This window comes from Polypterus senegalus, chromosome 4, assembly GCF_016835505.1.
Source record: "Polypterus senegalus isolate Bchr_013 chromosome 4, ASM1683550v1, whole genome shotgun sequence".
Taxonomy (NCBI): Eukaryota; Metazoa; Chordata; class Cladistia; order Polypteriformes; family Polypteridae; genus Polypterus; species Polypterus senegalus.
Genome location: NC_053157.1, coordinates 130701423 through 130714970, shown reverse-complemented (window position 1 = coordinate 130714970; position 13548 = coordinate 130701423).

Genomic DNA, 13548 nt, shown 5'->3' with positions numbered 1-13548 from the left:
CTGTGTTTTGAGTTACAACCCAGGGCAAAGACTTTCCGAGTCTGTGGTTGTAAAGCTTATGAAGCTGTTCCTGGACAAAGGCAGAACGGTAACAAAAGACAGCTTCTTCACAGTGTTTTCGCTGGCTAATACACTGCCGCACCACAACACAACTCTGCTTGGCACCAGAAGTAAAATGGGACTTCCACCTGCAGCTATAGTCACTTCAGTACGTGAGCAACTCTCCATGCTAGTGTTTAGATCTGGCAATGCCACGCTGACAGTGTATGTGACCAAAAAGAAGAAGCCTTTGATTTCAGTCGGTAACAGACAGTTTAAAGATTTGCTACCTGTAAAATATATCGCTGAAAGGATATAAGCAGACACACAAACACTGGTGGATCATGTCTGCTTGGTATCTTGTTATCACTTGAATTTTTTGTTATTCAGTTTTATTTTTGAATAAAAGCACACCTGTTTCATTATACCTTTGCAAAAGTATTTATTTTATATTCCAGTAACCACTTGAATGAGATTAAATCTGTCTCTGCCTCTCTCGCACATGCACACACACATTCATACAAGAAACCGTCACTATTTGAAAATGCTATGCCATTTGAACATTTTTTTTTTGATCTTGCCTGTACTGTAAGAAGTCTGTCTGCATTTTCAGTATCATGAACCATAATGTGGAGTACACATTTCTTTTAAGTCAGGAACTACAAATACAATTACAGATCATTTGACCAGCAGTTGTCAAAAGGATCACTGTGGTGTTAACCCTTACAATGCAATTTCATGAGACCAACAAATCTTATTATCCCTGTGTCCTTTTTTTAGATTTTTCATTTCCATATATTAAACATGAATTCCCAGTTTTGAACCCCGACTCTTCATATTCCTCTTCTGTTTATTTTTTTATACTAAATATCTGTAAGTGGAAGAAACTGGGGCCTATAAACATAAAACAAGTATACATGAAAAAATGCTAACTTTGCACAGAAAGAATAAACTTAAAATTAAAACCTAAGAGTTCTACTGCTATCATACATGCCATGTATAATTATTTATTTGATTTCTAAGTCAGGAGATGCATCCAGTCATAAAATGGTATAAATCTGCACAGAAGGCAAACAAATATTATCTACAAATTCACTTTTTTATGTGAATTTTTTACATTGATGCTACAGATGATGTTACATGAAATTAATGTGAATGGCGGATATTACAATACTTCACCTGTATTTTTTATTTTACAATGTTTTCTTATTTAGTGTCAATAACATAAAGAATGGATTTTCATATTTTGTTACACTCACTTGGTAAAAATACCTTGAGTAAGTTTTAACGAGGGTCCATAAACCAGATGCAACATGTGCTTTACATGAACTCATATGTGCACGTCCCTTGTTTCGAGATGATGCATTTTGTATATATACAGTAGACTTTGAAGTTCTAATCATGTGTAGACCCATACCTTAATACAAGACAAGGTGTGGAATGGTATAAAACATGTCTGAGGGGCTAAATTTTGAAGAAAAAGTGAGAATACTGAATAGAAGCAAAAAAATTATAAATATTTTAAGTTTAAAGGTCAGTCTGCAACACATGCAAAAGCAAAGAAAAACGCACACTCCCGCCATTGGAATCACAGTGCTATTTATCCAATTATTACATAAAGGAGTTCTACAATACATTCTGGAAATAAATTCTTCATCAGTAACAAATCTGATTCATTGTATGTAAATAGTAGAAAAGCTATGAAATTTAGCTAGAAGTGGAATTATTCATAGAGACACATGTTGCTTCAAAGTATTATATGTAAATCATTGTCATCTTACAGAATTAACTACCAATGACAAATATAGGCAGGATATTACATCAATCAAATTATTATATTCAAAGAACCTACCAAAAAAATAAAAAAATATAGGACAACTGCTTTATATTCAAGAATGTGTACATTAAGTAAACAGAGTGCTAGTAATCATTGAAAATAGTTTAAAATATACAGGTAAATTAAATAATGATAAATGCAAGAACAAATAAATATTGCAAAAAAGGAAAAGACAATGTTCTTACTATGCATTGTAAGTGTCAGTATTGCCACTCCTATATTTTTCCAAAAAGATCTATGTTTCCATTTTTGTCTCCGGAAACAAATCATTTATTTTTTTAGCACAATTTATGAAATACAATTTCTTGTGTACAACAATTTATTGTTTTGTACATGTTAATGAAAAATAATCAACTCAGTGCAACTTTAAAATGTATTTATATTTACTATTCTGCACATCACCAAATTAGCAACATTAGTAACATGTGCTTTGACGTCACATCCTGCAATAGTGCACACGGCTTGATAGGCCATTAAATATCAAGAGGTTTGCTGCTACACTTGGAAACTTGGATATTGTGAGAAACTGGAAAAGTACAAAACAGGAATATCAAGTCCTGTTTAATGTTCTGCTCCTAAGCTTGAATTTGTTATTTTCTGCATATCAGGAATGTGATTTCTCTTTTCTAACACTTTGATTTTTTTTTTTTTTTTGGCAAACATGTGCTGCTGTTGTATTTAATTAGAAATTTCCTTCTATACCTTATTAAACATGTCTGCTTTTCTGTGTTTTTTCAGTTACGTATGTGTTTTTATAAAAGTTAGAGTGCCAATGCTGTTGACTATAGAAGAAAACATCCGTACATAGTGTAAATAAATGTATGTGCACAAGGGATGTTGGAAAAGGGATTTTAAAGAAAACAATCGGATATTGTTTAACTTATCTCGTAAGCCAACCGTCCAAGAAGGTGGTTGTTGAAGACACACGCCATACGTCTGATTTTACTACTTACTTATTACTCTGTATTTGAGATCTGATGCTAAATAGTGTGCCTCCACAAAATAATATGAAATCGAATGTTTTGAAGAGTGTGTCCTGATGGTGCTTTTGTGTTTAGCAATGTGATGTCTAAAAGTGTGATAAGTTTCACCTGCAGTACCTACAGTACCTACTGTACTGTAAATTAGTGGACAGTGACATAATAAACATATAATTTGATATAGACCTTACAGAATTTGCTCTAAAACATATTCAATTCAATATCATTCAGAACACCATTTTATTATCTGAAGAAACATTGTTATACATCGCCCAAAGCCTCTTATTATAGTACAGAGCCATGGTAGTGTCTTGGCTGACCCCAAAAACATTGGATGATGCAGGAACAAACTCTCTAGATTGGCAGTCCATTGCAGGGCAGCAATGCTGACTGTGATAAGTGGTCTGTGCACTGTGCAGGTTTTAAATAAATAATCATGCCTCAAAGTGCAGGCATATATTCATTGTATGCTGTGTCAACACTGCTGGATTAAGCATGTTATGCTCCTGGTTAAGTGGCAGGAACAACACTCCCTGGGCATATATCTCAGATACCTTGCATCACAGGTTCTGCCGGTACTCAGAAGCTCCAAAAGATAATTGCCAGTACAGTAACACAAACTGATCTTCAAGTCCTTGGCCTCTCACCAGCTATGTGCTAGGTCCATATAAGAGAAGCTGGCAATGGCTCAATGCATATACAAGGTGTGGTGGGTGTCAACACACACATTAAAGAAGTCCAAATTCACCCATTCCAGAGTCAGAAACCATATGAGACCCTGGGAAACAATAATGATAATTAAATATTTATTACTATTTACAAGATGAATCTATCTTCTTGGTGGAACAAAAAAGTGTGAAACATCTGCACAGATAGATTGGAAACAACAAAGATGTCATAGCTGCATGGATATCACTGTATTACGTGGGTTGTGCATGCCAGATGAAGCGCAGCATCAAAAATTCTGCATGGTACAGTCAAACAGAGCGCTGAAGACTGAATTCTGTGATTTTTTTTTTTTTTACTTATTGCTAGTTTGTGGTGATGTGTTATATCTTGTTTGTGCTATCATTCTGTCTACATCTTTTGTTGCTTGAAGCATAGTGCAGCAGTGGTTAGCATTGCTGCCTCACAGCTCAGGTCACCTCTTTATGGCAGAATAATCGGTCCAGCATAAGTTGGCAGACACTTCTCAAGCTCTCAGGGACAGTTAAAACACCATTTCACCATTATAATCCACTGAAAACTAGTTCAGTTCCTCCTGTACCATCGATTTCAAAGCAATTTCAGCAACTTTGGCAAAGTTCCCAAAAATTTTTGCGATTTTGCTGAACTCAAATACAAATGAATCCCGCAAACAGCACATATTAGTATACCATACAGCCAATATAAAATTTTATTTTTGTGACTGAGAATAAAAAACTAACTCCCTCAGGAAATCCATAAATAGCTTTGCTAAAAAGTGCACTTCAGTAATTTCAGTTTGTATGCTTGTTGTCTGAAGTATGTTTGAGTTATTCTAAGTTAATCTTTACTGGATGATTATGTTATGCTCTTATTGTATCTGTATAACTAAAGCAGTGGCAATTGAGCTGACGGAGTTGACATTTGCAGGCTTAATTAAAAAAAATAATGACTGAGATAACTAAATTAATTAAATAGCCTTTTCGATGTATTCAAGGTAAAAACAATGAACAGAGAAGATAAGCCCAATATCTAAGGACATGATATGTAGCATTTTAGAAATTGTCTCAGCTTGTTAAAAAACCAATGTCAGCCATTTAAATCTTATTTTTGTAATTTTGTTTTGTATCAATTCTTTTTAGATTAACTCCATTCAAGCCTTTTGATCTATGTCCTTCAAACATTTCAATTAATTTTTCTCATGTATAAGCTGTTAAAATTGCTAAAAGATAGTTGGTCAGAAAAACCTTCTTTCTGCAGACATCATATGGCACCTATAAGCTTATATGTTATAAAAGCTGGCAGAATGTTCTTCAGTCTTCACAATTACTGATGGCACCATTACAATAACTAATAATACGATAGAAATTCGCCAGGCTAATATGGTGTAGCATTTTAAAAAAACTCCTAGAAACCCATTATATTAATAGGGCTTTCTTATAGCTTCATTTTAGTGTAACCCAGATATTCTGTATATGCATTTACTTATCATTTTTATCATGGCTCCGCGATCCGTAGTAACCCCTGCTTTCTCTGCTGTTCTTTTTACAGAGAACTGTAATATCACGAATGTAATGGATTCTGTGTCCTATCGGAGGAAGAGAAAGCCTGTTTAAGAAGCACGTAATGATTCACACACACAGAGCACATAGAAGAACAAATACAAAACAAAGCATTTAATGTGCTACTTTAGTTAAAATGGAATTTGAGAAACTAATAAATTAAACGATTTTAAGATGAAGTTTATCATGTTCTACTTTAATGACAAAAAAACTACGTGATTAAAGTGCAAATTTCAAGATTAAAGTTGACATTTTTAGCTTTTTTCACCACTGTGTCCCTATTTTTTTTTCTTTTCTCTGTACCGTAATAAGCTTTCATATGACACTCAGATGGTGGGCTATGACTTGCCTTTTCACGACGACTTTGATATCTGACAACTTTTTTATTTCGGGCACTGTGCGACTTTTTGAACTTGAGCTTTCGAGTTTCTCCGACACTCTATGTCACTCGATCAACTTCTTTTTGTTGTTTTTATCACTGTTTAAACTAACAAATAGTATGTTTTTCCTTGCCTCCACTTGGTATTTGCTGAAATTCTTCTATTTTCCCCCTGTGCTTTTGCCATTGCCTTTTCACAGAACGCTGAGCTTAAGGACTATTTATATTGATTTGCATATTCAGAGGTGTAATTTTGGTAGGAGTTTGGGAGTGGCGGCAGGCACATGCACTACTTTTCACGCTGACCGGGATTTAGGAAACGGAAGAACGTGGAAGTTGGCGAACACACAGATTTATGTATCTGGATTTTTTTGTGCTTATGAACATTTCCGCTTTTGTCCGTATGCCATGTTTTAGTATAAATTCTAAGCACAGGATTATGCATGAGGCCCCAGATGTCCACATGAAAATTATCATCTAATTCATGTGAAGTCTGAAAACCATGACGACTGATTGAGATCATTGATGTTAGGTAAAATGCCTAGCAGGGGCTGGGTGGTCTTGTGGCCTCAGAACCCATGCAGATTTTGTTTGTTTCTCCAGCCCCCTGAAGTTTTTTTTTGTCTTGTTTTTTCTGTCCTCTCTGGTCATTGGATCTTACTTTATTCTTTGTTACTTAGTATTGCCTAATCATATTTTTATATATCTCTTTTTTTCTACATCTTGTAAAGCACTTAAGCTACATAATTTGTTTGAAAATGTGCTATATAAATAAATGTTGCTGTTGTTGTTAATAGTAATTAACTTGAATCATTTTCATATTTTATTGCTTCAAAAACTGCTTGTTCATCCCAAGCTTCAATTCCAGAGTTACAATCGCGTACCTAGGGATTAGTAGGAGCCAGCTAATGTTGTTTGGGGATGTTGTTATGATGACTACTAGGAACCTTTCATGGTGAGGGAGCACCAGGCATGGGCCACTAGGAGAAGACCCAGTTCAGAACCAAGACATCACTGGAGGATTATATTTCTCAACTAGTCTGGGAGCATCTAAGTATTCCCCAGGAAGACTGGAAAGATGTTCCAGGTGACAAGTCTCATGGTTCGTCCAGATTGGTATGTTGTCACCACGACTATCATCAGGATAAGCAAAATGAAACTGAAGTGAATAAATAGAAATTTAATTGCTTATGTCTAACTTTCCTTTATTAATAAACAATGTACATATGCTCTCTTGAATAAACCTATATAATCCAACAGTTAATTTCTGGGTTTAAAGTATTGTTGAACATAGTCCTCTATTTACATTTCAACTGCTGAAGGTAATTTATGATATTATTCATTTATTGATTTTTATACTTAAAATAATACAGCACGTCAGGGGTCTGTGGCAGTGCTATGGTTTAAAAAAAGTTTGCCTCAGGCTTTCGGGGTTTTAATGTGTGCTGCAAGAGTTTTAAATGGGATAACTGGCTGATTGCTCATTCACTTGTGCACGTAATCAGCATAGCCATCCTTTATGGACTCAGAGAGAATGTGGAATGTGTTCATCTGACTCTCAGTCCTGCTGTGAAGACCCGACGTGTGAGCAAAGGAGATGGGAAGGAGGGAAAAGCACTAGATACTAGATAGAAAAGAAACAATTCTGACATTCATATTTGATTTTAATTTATTTACTGGATTTATTTATTGGGATATTAAAAAAACTATTAAAAGTGTATCACTGAAAGAAAGAATGTGACTTTGGTTTACAGTAGACCCAAGCATTTTCTACCATACTTATGCAATCCAAGGTTGAGTGGAAGTGAAGCATATCCCAAATACCATGGGTGCAAAGTGGCAACTGATTGGGGTAGTTAACATGCATATTTTTGTGGAGGGACAGAGGGACTACACAGGGAATGCCAAGAACTAGAATTCGACCCCAGGAGTCTCCCATTACTCCATACAAGAATTTTATGTATAAGTCTATAAATTGTTCTAGCCTGAATGGATATGAAGCTTTAACATTTAATATGCAAAAAAGCTAAAAACAGAAAATGTCTTTGGGAACAGGCTTTAACAGATTAGTGCAATACTGAGTAATGTTTGGCTAAATGTGACAATGTTTAAAATTATACAATTTTAAAATTTATGAATTTACTTAATTTCCTATTCCACTGTAACAATAAGTAAGTGATTAGCACTGCTGTTCATGTGTGGAGTTTAAAGGGTGGCTGGGAAGCCTGGCCCCCCAACGGATGTAGTATGTTACTAAAATAAGTATCAAATAAAGGGTAAAAAGGGTAAAATTTTCCTCAATTTTGTAAGGCCTCATTTAATGTAGTTATGTTAATAATCAATTAATTAGGCACACTGTGATGCTGTGGTAGCGCTTCTGCATTATAATAAGGAGTCTGTTGTGGCCCAGGTGCTCCCTGTAGCATCCTCTGGTTTCCTTGCACAGTCCAAAGACATACAAATTAGTTGAATTGGCAATGCTGTGTGTGTTCACACTATGGTTGCTGGTGGCCTGTCTAGGGGTTGTTCCTGAATGCACCCATAGCTTGCTGGGATGGACTCCAGCTGCCCCCTGTCCTAGATTCACAGGTTTTGAGTATGGATGGATCAACAAATGCTAGAATATATTCTCACAAAGCAGCTCTCACTTGCACATCACCCGTCCTTAAAACAGATACCCTGTACAAACTGAATTGCAGATTAGATTATTGTTTAAGCTTTAGCTTACAAACAGTGGCATGGCAGTAGGAGGAATCCTTTGTCACATGTCACAGAAACCATTGTGACAAAATATTTTAAAGATAAAAACGTTATACAGTACTCTCTCCTTGGTGAAGCAGATAAATAATAGAAAATGGTCAAACTTTTAAATCAGTTAAGTAAATTGCACCTGAATGTTACGCAACGTGTCCATTTTTGAACTTACCAAGATAAGACAGTGCTTTATTTTGTCACAATTAAAATATGCAGACAAACAAAAATAAAAAGGAAAGTTTTTGTTACTTAAATACTGTTAACTGTGTTCATGTAGTGCTTCCTAATTTTGAAAGATGAAATGTTCTAATACGAGACTTATCTTCAAATTTAAATTTTATTATGAACAATTAATCATTTTTGAAATGGGATGTGATGAAGATATGTTGCATTAGACTTGACACACTAAAAAATGAAATAATTTTTGTGGTTTAGCCTCCATAAGCCAAATTTGAAGTTCTACCCATACTTTTGGTTTCATAGTCCTGGGACCTGATTACTATCTGCATGCAAATGTGAATGTTAGATTGACTGTCAAGTTAAAATTGACCTAGTATTAGTGAGTGAATATCTGGATGAGTGTGTTGGCATGTGTGGAAGAAATTTAGCGGGCACCCCCAATGGGTGTCAAACAGTAAACATAGGCAGGGGAACGTGTCATTCATTCTTCTTTACTATCTAAGTCTTGCAAGAGGTAACACCTACAGCGCAAGCAGCTTATTAACAAGTGTTACACAGGAGGGGAGCTTGTAAGCTCTATTTATATACTTCATTGATCAGATCACTATTCCAAGGAATTCATTACATAATCAGAAAGTGTTTAACATGATTGGTTACACCCAGTTGCTAACAGGACATGACAAAACGTTGATATTAACCCGGTCCACTAGGTTGATTGACAGTCCTGTTAGCTTAGGAGTGTGTGACTTTTAGATGATAAAAGTGCATGGGCCCCTGCACTTCTGTTCCATTCTGAACCATATGTTTCCTTCCTGGTTAGTCAACAGGAAACTTAGCTTGAGCATAACCATAGAGCAACCAACACACTTTAAAAGATTACTTTTTTTTCTTGTACCAAGCCTTTATCATAGTGAATATTAAAACAACACTTTCATCATTTAACAATAAGCTCAAAAGAATATGAGCCTCAGCACATGCTAGGGTTCAAAGGTAACTCTTACATATGAGACTGCCCTGCAATGTCCTGCTTTATTGTTCAGAATTTCATCTTGCCATAAGTCTAATGTTACTAGAATGGACTGCAGGCCCCCAGAACCCTACAGTGGAAATGTAGGTTAAAAAAATGGATAGTTGAATGTTAAAATTAATTCTATAAACTGAAATGTTGTGGTTACTATTACATATTAATTTATATAGAACAAAAACATCTTGTGTTTAGGTATTATATATACAGGGAAGACAAGGAAATCAAAACATTTTGTATTAAAGGAGAATAATCTTACTTTTACTAAGCTGATTGATCATCTTACCAAAAAGAGTAGGATTCCACTGTAAAAGAAATCATTTTTGCCAACATAAAAAAGGTACTGTAAACAGACAGAATACATACACTCACCTAAAGGATTATTAGGAACACCATACTAATACGGTGTTTGACCCCCTTTCGCCTTCAGAACTGCCTTACAGTAATTCTACGTGGCATTGATTCAACAAGGTGCTGAAAGCATTCTTTAGAAATGTTGGCCCATATTGATAGAATAGCATCTTGCAGTTAAAGGAGATTTGTGGGATGCACATCCAGGGCACGAAGCTCCCGTTCCACCACATCCCAAAGATGCTCTATTGGGTTGAGATCTGGTGACTGTGGGGGCCATTTTAGTACAGTGAACTCATTGTCATATTCAAGAAACCAATTTGAAATGATTCGAGCTTTGTGACATGGTGCATTATCCTGCTGGAAGTAGCCATCAGAGGATTGGTACATGGTGGTCATGAAGGGATGGACATGGTCAGAAACAATGCTCAGGTAGCCCGTGGCATTTAAACGATGCCCAATTGGCACTAAGGGGCCTAAAGTGTGCCAAGAAAACATCCCCCACACCATTACACCACCACCAGCCAGTGGTAACAAGGCATGATGGATCCATGTTCTCATTCTGTTTATGCTAAATTCTAACTCTACCATTTTAATGTCTCAACAGAAATCGAGACTCATCATACCAGGCAACATTTTTCCAGTCCTCAACTGTCCAATTTTGGTGAGCTTGTGCAAATTGTAGCCTCTTTTTCCTATTTGTAGTGGAGATGAGTGGTATCCGGTGGGGTCTTCTGCTGTTGTAGCCCATCCGCCTCAAGGTTGTGCGTGTTGTGGCTTCACAAATACTTTGCTGCATACCTTGGTTGTAATGAGTGGTTATTTCAGTCAAAGTTGCTCTTCTATCAGCTTGAATCAGTCAGCCCATTCTCCTCTGACCTCTAGCATCAACAAGGCATTTTCGCCCACAGGACTGCTGCATACTGGATGTTTTTCCCTTTTCACACCATTCTTTGTAAACCCTAGAAATGGTTGTGCGTGAAAATCCCAGTAACTGAACAGATTGTGAAATACTCAGACCGGCCCGTCTGGCACCAACAACCATGCCACACTCAAAATTGCTTAAATCACCTTTCTTTCCCATTCTGACATTCAGTTTGGAGTTCAGGAGATTGTCTTGACCAGGACCACACCCTAAATGCATTGAAGCAACTGCCATGTGATTGGTAGATAATTGCATTAATGAGAAATTGAACAGGTGTTCCTAATAATCCTTTAGGTGAGTGTATATATATATATATACTGTCACACACAATTCCTATATTTCCTATATATATATATATATATATATATATATATATATATATGCAGATTATACTTCACAAAAATAATCCACATTTGCCTGGTGAAGCCTTTTCCTACTTTGGAGATATCGTATAACACAATATGTAATGTTCGAATGTTCGATTAAAGTGTGTGTCAGGAATTGTGTGTTTGTGTGTGTGTGTGTCACTGAGAGAGGCTGTTTCTGCCTTGTGCCCTATACCTCCAAATACTATTAGCACTAAAACTTGATTAAATAGGTTTTGCAAATGGATGGATAAAGGAATGTAGATTACATATATATTTTTATATGTATTGCACACAATATAATCTTGTCAGCTATATTTTATTTTTTTTCTCCTCTGAAGACATACGGTTCCTCCATTCAGACTTGTTTACAACTTTATGGTTTTTAACTTATTTTTGTAAACCTAGAGTTTATCTTTCAAAAAGAAAATAAGTAAAAAATGTGCCTAATATATTTTAAGCAGCATCCATGAAATGTCTGTAAGACTTCATAGAATAGCTTTCCAATTTCAGAGCAATCTGGCAGAGTGAACGGAGATTGCAGGAAAACAAGACTTCAGTTTTAGTAAGAGAATGGCTATTATAGCCAAGAACTATAATTCTTGCTTCTTACATGTGCCTAGATACGAAAGTGCCCTAAAATGTGAAATGGCTCTCAGCCAGTGCTAGGGTGGATTCAGCTGTCATGATCAACACTAGAGCTAATGATGCAAGCAGATGGCTTAGTGAAAGTATTTAAAGAGCAAAGTTGAGTGGCTAGTAACAAACTGTGGTCTTTGTGTAAAATCTGCTGCTGCCACTTTGGAAAAGGAAAGAGAGTCATAGATCTAATGTGCATTGTAACGACTTTAGGAAAAGATGGCACTTACTCAGAATGGATAGGTTACATCTGCAAAACAGAAGAGCATCTGATTCATGGTGTGCTTATATAGAAAGTGGTTCCTTTAGAATCTGGTTTTCCATCGATGTAAGTGTACATACATTTTTACAATTGTTTGTAGGATAACATTAACCATTTGTATTATTGTATATGCTTTACTAAAAAATAAGTTTGAAAGAGTGTTTGACTGAAATGGTGGATGATTATTTGTTTAAATGTACTGGCTAATTTACTCCCAGTTTACAGCTTTCATTAAATCATTTTTCAGAGGTTTTAAATTTAAATTTTCTTCCAAGGCAAAAGCTATGAATATTGAATCCTACACATTGCTATGAAGTCAGAAAGGAAAAAAAATGGTACCACAGGACAGCACTTAACCATTCTTCTGCAAGTGCCATTATAAACATTAAGTTAGGATATTTTTGTCGATGGCATGGTGGCAATATGGTTAGCATTAAAATCTACATATTATGGTATCATTCCTGGATTGTTCACTTTTAATGTTGGCATTTCATGTTGCAAGGGATGTCTCTGCATACAGCAATACCTTCTTGTTTTACTCTGTTATCAGATAATCTAACATGAAAGCTTCCTACTGTTCTTGTCTCAATGTGGGATTGGAAGAAGTGTTAAAATCAGCTATAAACCTGTTACCTCTAATCCTTTACCTTAATCACTGTCTGAGATGTACCCCTGTATTTAACCCAAGGCTCCCTATCAACAGAGCACTGACTAGGAATATCTTTGTATTCATTCTTTACTTCAACCAAGTTTTAATTTCAATAGAGGACTTCACAAAAGCATACTCTTGTTCCCTTAAGAGACTGCATCCAGACATGAAATAAGAATCTAAACTTCTCACTGATACAAGTAGCAGTCTGAGTCAAGCTTTTATGCTTTTAATTACAAATTATATTTATTTGCATCAAAAAAGTTAACAAATATTCAGTGATACCAAAAACCATACAACCTTGATGTCTGGACTGTTCATCAGTCTGAGTAGTAGTCACAAGATGACCGTTCCATTTCAAGATTCATTACTTGCATATTATGAGTTCTCAAGCAAAACAAAGATATAGCAAGAAAGAACTAAAGAACTCTTTGGCAGTTTTTAAAAGCGGCAGAGAGAGAGGAGAGATGGGGAGCTCCTCTGAAAAGTGCATTCTTTTACAACAGCATTTTCCATGAATTGTGTTGTGTTGCCGTGCAGTTTTAACATGCATGTGTAGACACGTTTTCTTGTACTATTAAACGTGCATCTGTCATTTGTGATATAGGTAGCCATTATGTATCAGCTGTGTGATTTGTGTCATGGTGTAGGTGTTTAGCTACTACAATGGCTTCTTTGTGAATTATGATGGCAACTGCAATTTGAAAGATGCATCAGAAACATAATATTGGGCACATATATTAGCAGAGAATGTGCACATAAATTTGGCCGCAAATGGTCACATAAATTGATTTTAACATTCTTGGTTTATAAAAGTCCATTAACTATTTTATTTATTCAAGGGGAGGACATCATAGAATGTGCTGTAGTCTCCGCATTCAGTGCAAGCTCACAACACCTGAGGACATGTGCTGATCT